Source organism: Capricornis sumatraensis, chromosome X, assembly GCF_032405125.1.
Source record: "Capricornis sumatraensis isolate serow.1 chromosome X, serow.2, whole genome shotgun sequence".
NCBI classification, from domain to species: Eukaryota; Metazoa; Chordata; class Mammalia; order Artiodactyla; family Bovidae; genus Capricornis; species Capricornis sumatraensis.
The window spans coordinates 113901397-113911752 of record NC_091092.1 but is presented as its reverse complement, the minus strand read 5'-3'; positions in this window follow the sequence as shown (position 1 = coordinate 113911752).

Genomic DNA, 10356 nt, shown 5'->3' with positions numbered 1-10356 from the left:
GGTTTTAATCCAAAGGAATTAAAATTAGAATCTCCCAGAGATATTTTCCTTCCCATATTTGTTGCAGCATTATTCACAATAACCAATACAGGGAAGCAGCCTAAATGTCCTTTGCTGTATCAGTGGATAAATATGTAATATATACATATCATGGAGTGTTGTGTGTGTGTCCTCAGTCACTCAGTTGTGTCTGATTCTTTGAGACCCCACAGACTGCAGCTCACCAGGCCTCCCTGCCCTTCACTCTCTCCAAGAGTTTTCTCAAACTCATGTCCATTGAGTCAGTGATGCCATCCAACCATCTTGCCCTCTGGTGCCCCCTTCTCCTCCTGCCCTCAATCTGTCATTCCTAGCTTCAGGGTCTTTTCCAAGGAGTCGGCTCTTCGCATCAGGTGGCCCAAGTATTGGAGTCAGATTCAGCATCAGTCCTTCCAACAAATATTCAGGGTTGATTTCCTTTAGGCTGGACTGGCTTGATCTCCTTTTGTCCAAGGGACTCTCAAGAGTCTCCTCCAAGACCACAGTTCGAAACCATCACTTCTTCAGCACTCAGTCTTCTTTATGGTCCAACTCTGACACCCATACATGATGACTGGGAAAACCATAGCTTTGACTACAGGGACCTTTGTCAGCAAACTGATGTCTCTGTTTTTTAATACACTGTCTCGGTTTGGAGCCTTAGGAAAACACAGAGGCTTCAGTGAGAGATCATTTCAAGTGAACTTGCCGGGTGGGCTAGAGAGACAGTGGGAGTGGTGAGCATGGCCAGATCCTCAGATGGAGGGCCTCAGAGAATCCACAGTCTCCTGGAATGGTGACCTTTACCGTGGGTTGAGGGAGCCAGAGACCTCTCCTTAAGGACCTACTAGATTATTTTATCTTGTTGTAACTGGGCAAATTCTAGCCAAGTTCTAGATTTTTTGTTGGTACTTAAATACGTGGAAATATTTGTTATTTAGATGAACGGCTATCTGGGAGGGAAGATACTGGTCAATGACAAAAATTCTAAGAACTTTGACTTGTTTCCAACTGGAAAAGATTCTACCTCAAGCACATTCTATGTTACATCCTCTGGTGTGAATGTTACATGATTGTCCCTGCTAGGCAACATTTAGTTCACTGTGATTTTCTTTGTCTTGGAGTTTGGGTAATGTGTTGGATGGAGTTCAGGGGGCTAGTGAAACAGCATGTGAAACAATTGACCAGCTTAAACTGGTTTGACCTTCTCAAATAGATTGTTGATTAATCACACCTCGAGTCATTTTACAAAGAAAGAACTGCATGTGTCCAAGAGGGAACACATGACCTCAGGATGACTCCAGAGCCAAGATCTTCTGTCTGCAAAACTCAGAGAAATGTTGCCCCAAGGGCCATTTACAAAGTGAGAAGTCCTTCAATAAGGAAAACCTGGCTTCCAGTAACCTGAGTAGCTGAAATGGACTAATTGAAGACTAGCCAATTTGCTTCCAAGTTAAAATTCCGGGGACCCCTTAGATTGCACCCAGGCTCCTGGATTGAAGAGAGATTTGATACCTTACCTCCTGCATTGTTTGGCCTTGCAGTAAAGCTCTTTTCTCTAAAGTTCTTGCCATAAGTATTGACTTCTCTGAGCATCGTGCAGTGAGCCCATGTTCAGTGAGTTAGAGCAGCCCAGTTGAGATTTAGGACTTGTGACCATCTGCCTGAGGCACTGTAGCCCCTGGCAGAGTGTGAGTTCTCAGCACCCACCCTGAGTAGCCACCTCGATTGAGTTTTGTCTAGAGAGTCATCTTTCGGGTTCCTGCTTCCTCACCATGGCACTCCGGGATCCTCAGGATCCTTTCACTTTTAATAAAAGAAACAGCTCCTAGAGCAGACATCTTTGGGGTGAGTAAACTCATTATAACGTCCCTGTAGCTAAATGTGCTAAATGTAGTTAAAATGTGTCTTTGGTCTAATAATCTAATCAGGACTGTGGGTTAGACAGGGTGAGATGGTTGGATGGCATCACCGACTCAGTGGACATGAATTTGAGCAAACACCAGAAGATAGTGAAGGACAGGGAAGCTTGGCATGCTGCAGTCCATGGGGTGGCACAGAGTCAGACATGAGAGAGCAACAGGAACGACAACAACACTATGGGTTAGAGTCCCACCTAGGGGATGTTCTTCTGTATGTTTAGAATCCAAGGCTACAACTGTGGGTTAGAGACCCACTCTAAGAGGACAATGCAAGAGGTTAAATCTGCTGAGGTACTCAAAGGATTGGTTTAGAGTTCTGAACACTGGGTTAAGGTCTCAGGCCTTTTGATTTGCTTGCCTATGTTGTCTATGTCTGACAACATATATGTGTTGGGATTGCCTAATAGGAGTTGGCTATTGGATCACTGTGGCAAAACTTTATTAAATCTTATATTAGTGAGGGTCCTCTGAATCAGGAGATAAAACACCTTGCTCTTGGACTAGAAACCTTGCATTACGGAGGTGACAGTTTTTCACCCATGCCTTAGGTGATTGCCCAGAGGTATTGTTACAGATGTATATTCCTTTCAAAAAAAGAAAAATTATTGGAGATTGTTGATTTATAGTCTTTTGTTAGTTTCAGGTGTACAGCAAAGTGATTCATTTATACTTATATTCAATCTTTTCCAGATTCTTTTCCCATATATGTTATTACAGAATATTGAGTAGAGTTCCCTATACTATATAGGAGGTCCTGTTCGGTTACCTATTTTATATATTGTTGGTGTGTGTATGTTCATCTCAAGCTTCAAATATTTCCCTCCCCCCAGATTTTCCCCTTTGGTAACCATAAGTCTGTTTTCAAACTGTGCGAGTCTGTTTCTGTTTTGTCAATAAGTCCATTTGTGTCATTTAAAAAAATTAGATTGTACCTATGAGCAATATACTATGGTATTTGTCTTTGTCTGACTTACTCAGTAGACAATCTCTAGGTCCATCCATGTTGCTGAAAATGGCATTCTTTCATTCTTTTTTATGGCTGAGTATTCTTCCATTGTATTTATGTATCACATCTTTTTTCATCTGTTGATAGACCTGTAGGTGGTTTCCATGTCTTGGCTATTGGAAACAGTGCTGCAAGGAACATGGGGGTGCTTGTTCCTATTCGAATTATGGTTTTCATTAAATGCATGCCCAGATAGTCTGTTTTTGAAAATTTATTGGAGTATAGTTGTGTTAATTTCAGGTGTATAGCAAAGTGGTTCAGTTATACATATATGTACATTCATTAATTTTCAATTTCTTTTCTCATATAGGTTATCACAGAATATTGATTAGAGTTCCCTGTGCTATGCAGGACATCCTTATTGGTTATCTATTTTATATATAATGGTGTGTGTAAGTTCATCTCAAGGTCCTGTTTTATCCCTCCCTCACTACACTTCCTCTTTAGTAACTATAAGATTGTTTTCAATATCTGTAACTCTTTCTGTTTTGTAAATAAGAACATTTTATCACTTTTTAAAATTAGATTACACATATGAGGGATATACTTGTCTTTGTCTGACTTACTTCACTTAGTATGACAATCCCTACGTCCATCTATTTTGCTGAAAATGACATTCTTTCATTCTTTTTTATGGCTGAGTAATATTCCTTTGTATTTCTGGATCACATATTTATCTATTCCTCTGTTGATGGACATTTAGGTTGCTTTCATGTCTTGGGTATTGTAAATAATGCTGCAATGAACATTGGGGTGTTTGTACATTTTTCAAATTATGATTTTTCTCTGGATATATTCCCAGGAAGGGAATTGCTAGATATTATGGTAATATTATTTTTCTGTTTTATTTTATTGGAGTATAATTGATTTACAATGTTGTGTTAGTTTCAGGTGTATAATAAAGTGATTCAGTTATACATACATATGTATTAATTCACTTTTAGATTCTTTTCTCATTCAGGTTACTACAGAATATTGAGTAGTGTTCCCTGTGCTATATAGTAGGTTGTTTTTGGTTATCACTGTTATACATAGTAATTGTGTATGTGGGCTTCCCAGGTAGTTGAGAGGTAAAGAATCCACCTACCAGTGGTGGAGACACAAGAGAAGTGGGTTCAATCCCTGGGTTGGGAAGATCCCCTAGAGCAGGAAATGGCAACTCACTCCAGTATTCTGGCCTGGAAAATTCCATGGACAGAAGATCCTGTTGGACTAGAGTCCATGGAATCAAAAAGAGTCAGACATGACAGTTGTGTATGTTTATCTCAAGCTCCTAATGTATCCCTCCCCCAACATTTCTCCAATGGTAACCATATGCTTGTTTTCGATATCCAGAAATTTGTTTCTGTTTTGTAAATAAGTTTATTTGTGTCGTTTTAAAACAATTAGATTCCACGCATAAGTGATATCATATGATATTTGTCTTTCTCTCTCTTACTTTACTTAGTATGACATTCCCTAGGTCCATTCATGTTGCTGCTGCTGCTGCTAAGTCGCTTCAGTAGTGTCCGACTCTGTGCAACCCCATAGACGGCAGCCCACCAGGCTCCCCTATCCCTGGGATTCTCCAGACAAGATCACTGGAGTGGGTTGCCATTTCCTTCTCCAATGCAGGAAAGTGAAAAGCCAAAGTGAAGTCGCTCAGTCATGTCCAACTCTTAGCGACCCCATGGACTGCAGCCCACCAGGCTCCTCCACCCATGGGATTTTCCAGGCAAGAGTACTGGAGTGGGGTGCCATTGTCTTCTCTGCCATGCTCGTGCACATGGCATTATTTAATTCATTTTTATGAGTGAGTAGTATTTTACTTTATATATGTACCACATCTGCTTTATTCTTTCCTCTGTTGATGGACATTTGGGTTACTTCCATATCTTGGCTAATATAAATAGTGCTGCAATGAAGATTGAAGTGCATGTACATTTATGAATCATGGTTTTCTCTGGATATGTGCCAGTAGTGGAATTGCTGGATCATATGGTAACTCTGTTTTTAGTTTTTCAAGAAACTTCCATAATGTTCTCCATAGTGACTGTATCAATTTTCATTCCCACCAACAGTGCAAGAGCGTTCCCTTTTTTCCACACTCTCTCCATCATTTACTGTTTGTAGATTTAGGGATGATGACGATTTTGGCTGGTGTGAGGTGATACCTCATTGCAGTTTGGATTCGCGTTTATCTGATAATTAGTGATGCTGAGCATCTTTTCATGTGCTCTTTGGATATCAGTATGTCTTCTTTGAAGGTGTGTTTATTTATATCCTTTGCCAATTTTTGTTCGGATTGTTTATTTGGCATAGAGTGTATGAGCCTGTTATATATTTTGGAGATTAATCCCTTGTTGTTTGCTTTAATTGCAAATATTTCCTGTCATTCTGTGAATTGTCTTTTTCTTTATGGTTTCTTTTGCTCTATGGAAGCTTTTAACTTTAATTAGATGTCACCCGTTTATTTTTGTTTTTATTTCCATTACTCCAGGAGGTGAATCAGAAACCATATTGCTAAAAAAAAAAAAAAAAAGTACTACTGGAGAGAACAAGATGGCAGAGGAGTAGGTGGATTTGGAGTACATCTCTCTCCATGGATACATCAGGAATACACCTTCAGACACAGAAATGCATGCAAAACACCAGCTGAGAGCAGATATGAGTACCTGACCAGTGGAAAGAATATATAGACCCATGCAAAACTCGGTAGGACAAAGGAACTAGGAGAAAAAACAGGAGTGTTAATAGGACAGGATCTCCTTTTGGTGGGTAGGGGAACTGAAGCAGGGGTCTGATACCCAAATCAGGACAATTGTCTGAGTCAGAGGAGAAACATTTAAGGCTGAGAGTGAAACAGCTAATCTGTGGCAGCCTAAATGAATGAGAATCACACAGTCCTTGTAGCAGCCATATATACCTTGGACAGGGACATAGATGCCCTGGAAGGTGCAGCAGCTGGGAGCTTAGGGATTGTGGAGCAATCTCAGGGTGAGGGCTGCTGTTGACCGTAGAGAGATGGATCAAGAGGATGTGAGGGAGGAAACTGTGGTTGGAAATGCCTGTGGAGGTAAGCCAGGTAGCCATGGAAGCAAGGTGATACTGCTGAGTCATGTGTAGGAGGTGGACCCATCACCATAGCCTCTCTCCCCTCACATGCCAGCATTGGCACCTGAACAATAGAGGCTGGCACATAAAACACTTGATGCTCTGAACTACAGAGTAGGACCCCACCCAGGGTGCTCCTTGAAGTGACTGATGCCCTGAACAACAGAGAAGGACCCCAGACAATGGCACCCTCTTAAGTGCCTGAATGGGCAGAGTTATGGAGAAAGACTGGCCAAAGAGACCTTCTGATAGCCAGCTACAAGAGGCTCGAAAAAAGACTGATAGGGCCATAACTCCTGCGGCGGGGGCAGTCCATGTCCCAGCACACCTGGCACCACCAGGGTCCCTGCAAGCCAAGCAGCTGTGCCACCTTCACGCTCAACTCTCACTGGGGCAGAGCTGCCACAAGCAAAAAAATCTTGCGTCTGGGTGCAGGATGGCTTCGGTGATGTCAGACTCTTTGCAACCCTGTAGACTTTGCCCTTCCAGGCTTCTCTGTCAGGGGGTTTTCCAGGCAAGAATGGCCTGGAGCATATTGGCCAATACTGGTTGCCATATCCTTCTAGAGCACTATATTTCCTGCTGCCCTAGCCACCAGCTCTCCTGAGTACCAGGTGCTGCCAGAACCCCTGTGACCCAAGCAGCTGCACCACCTCCACACCTGGCTCTCACAGGGGCAAACCCAAGTCTTCCAGGGAAGCCTCAGGAGCAAACCCCAGGGGACTCCCCACATGCAGAGGTGGAAATAAAATCACAGTTGAAACCCAGGGATAGTGTGGCTAAGGAAGAAGACCCAAAACCTTCCGACCAGCTGTACAAGCTGCAGATTAAATCCGCACGATCAACTAGGCAGACTCTGTGTCTATGGAATATATGAAAGGTCACTGAGAGCTCCCACAAAAGAAAACATACTAGTTCTGATAGCTGTGGACATTGGAGGCAAGAACACAGAGTAGTAGGACCGGATTAGAATCTGAGCTGCCCCCACAGCAGGTCCAGAGATCAGCACAGTGTTGGAGGGCATCCTAGGGAGGTGGGGTGGACTGTGACTCCCAGCGAGGGAAAGAACTCTGACAGCAGTGACTCAAGAAAACATTCATTATTCTTATTTTTTGACTTGTTCTGTAGATTCTTTTGGATTTTTTACTTCTTTTTCCACCTCCTCCTCCACCCCCGTTGTAGTTGTCGATTTTAGTGACACAATGAAATTTAATTAAGATGTTGAGCTTTTTTTTTTTTCACAGTCACATTTTTTATTGTTGTTATAAACCCCTGCCTCTACATTGGGCTTTTGCAGTTATGGGGAGTTTTCCTTATTTTTTTTCTTTTCTCTTTTTTTAATTTTACTTTTTACTTTTTTAAACCTCTTATTATCTTTTCTAAATTTATTTCTTTGTTTTCCTAATGTTCTTTCCCCCTTGCAGTTAATCTTTAATGTATATGAATCTTCTTTATCTACCTCTATTTAACTTTGCATATCTATTCTTTCTTTCTTTCCTTTCCTCTCAGCATATGTTAGTTTTATTTTCATTGCTTTATTCCCCAGTTGGCACCTTGCTTTAGTTTTGTTTTCCAGTTTGTGCTTTAGTTAGTTTTGTTCTGCTAGACATAATTTTTGGTTTCCTTTGTTTGCCAGGTCAATCTACTATACTTTATTTTCATTGGACTGTTTTGATTTTGCTTATGGGTATATACATATATTCAGTCAGACTTTTTATTGTTATAAACCTCTGCATTTACATTGGGCTTTTGTAGTTCTGTGAAGTTTTCCTTTTTTTCCCTTTTTTCTGTCTTCCATCTTTTTTCTTTTCTCTTTTTTTATACTTTTGATTTTTAATTTTTTAACACCTATTTTTTTACATTTATTCCATTGTTTGCTTTTCCTACTGTTCTTTTCCCCTTGCAGTTAATCTTTATATAAACTTTCTTCATCTACCTCTGTTTAACTTTGCATATCTATTCTTTCTTTCTTTTCTTTATTTCCTCTCAAAATATTTGTTAGTTTTGTTTTCATTGCTTTATTCCCCACTTGGCACCTTGCTTTAGTTTTGTTTTCCACTTTGTGCTTTAGTTAGTTTTGTTCTTAACTGGTAAATATAATTTTTGATTTCGTATGTTCACCAGGTCAAATAAATTCTACTTTATTTTTGTTGGAATGATTTGACTTTGCTCATGGGTGTATATTCAATTATTTAAATTATTCTTTTCCTGATTTTCTAACAACCATTTGTCTGGGGTTCATCTTTGGTTTCTTGTTTTGGGGTATTTCTTTTAATCTCACTTAATGCTACAACAAACCACTTGTGGAATCTTCATTCCTGACCAAAGATCAAGCCCTGAGCCTTTGGCGTGGGAGCACTGACTCCAAGACCCTAGACTACCAGAGAACTAACCCTAGGGAGTATTAAATACTGAGAACTTACACAAAGAAAAATGCTTGTAGACCCAGCATCACCCAACCACCAGTAGCACCCTGAGCAGGATGCCTCATCTAAAGAACAAACAAACCAAAAATACAAACCCAATCATCAGCAGACAGGATTACCACCTCACTCAGCCTTGCCCATCAGAGGAAAAACAAACGAACAAACAAAAACTCAGCACAAATCTCACCCTATACAAAGCTTACACAAACCACTGAACCAAACTTAAGAGGGAAGAAACCAAAAGGAAGAAAGAATTCAACCTTGAAGCCTGGGAAAAGGAGACCTCAAACACGATAAGTTAAAAAAAAAAAAAGGTAGAGAAATAATACACAAATGAAGGAACAAACTAGAAACAGAGAAGTCCAAATAAATGAAGAGGAAATAGTCAAACTATGTGAAAAAGAATTCAAAATAATGAGAGTAAAGATGATCAAAAACCTTGAAAACAAAATGGAAAAAATGCAACAATCAATTAACAAAGACCTAGAAGAATTAAAGAATAAAAATACAGAGACAAAGAGCACAATTACTAAGTTAAAAATACTCTAAAAGGAAACAAGAGCAGAATATCTGAAGCAGAAGAACGAATCAGTGAGCTGGAGGCTAAAATGGTGGAAATAACTTCTGAAGAGCAGAATAAAATAAAAGAATGAAAGGAACTGAGGATAGTCTCAGAGACCTCTGAGACAATATCAAACGCACCAATTATAGGGATCTCAGAAGAAGAAGAGAGAAAGAAAGAGTATGAGAAAATTTTTCAAGAGATTATATTTGAAAATTTCCCCAGCATGGAAAAGGAAATAATCAATGAAGTCCAAGAGGCACAGAGAGTCCCATACAGGATAAACTCAAGGAGAAACATGACAAGACACATACTAATCAAACTAATAAAGACTAAACACAAAGAATATTAAAAGCACCAAAGGAGAAGCAACAAGTAACATACAAGGGAAACCTCATTTTCTTAACAGCTGATCTTTCAGGAGAAACTCTGCAGGCCAGAAGGGAATGGCAAGATATATTTAAAGTGCTGAAAGGGAAAGATCTACAACCAAGATTACTGTACCTGGCAAGGATCTCATTCAAAATTGATGGAGAAATAAAAAGCTTTAAAGACAAGCAAAAGTTAAGAGAATTCAGTACCACCAAACCAGCTTTACATCAAATGTTAAAAGGACTTATATAGTCAAGAAATACAACAGAAGAAAAAGATCTACAAAATCACATCCAGACAATTAAGAAAATGGCAATAGGAACATATATGTCAGTAGTTGTTTTAAATATAAATGGATTAAAGGCTCCAACCAAAAGACACAGATTGGCTGAATGGATACAAAAACAAGATCCATATATATGCTGTCTACAAGAAACCCACTTCAGACCTAAAGACACATATAGGCTGAAAGTGAGAAAATGGAAAAGTATATTCCATGCAAACTGGAAGCAAAAGAAAGCTGGGGTAGCAACCCTCATATCAGACAAAATCGACCTTAAAATAAAGAAGATTACAAGAGATAAGAAAGGACACTACATAATGATCAAGGGATCAATCCAAGAGGAAGACATAACAATTGTAAATATCTATGCACCCAACATAGAAGCACCTCAATATATAAGACAAACACTAACAGACATAAAAGGAGAAATTGACAGTAACACAATAATAGTAGGGGACTTTAACACCCCACTCACACCAATGGACAGATCATCAAAACAGAAAATTAATAAGGAAACACAAGTCTTAAATGATACATTAGATGAGATGGATCTCATTGATATCTTCAGCACATTCCATCCAAATGCAGAAGAATACACCTTCTTCTCAAGTGCACATGGAACATTCTCCAAGATAGACCACATCTTGGGTCACAAATCAAACCTCACTAAATTT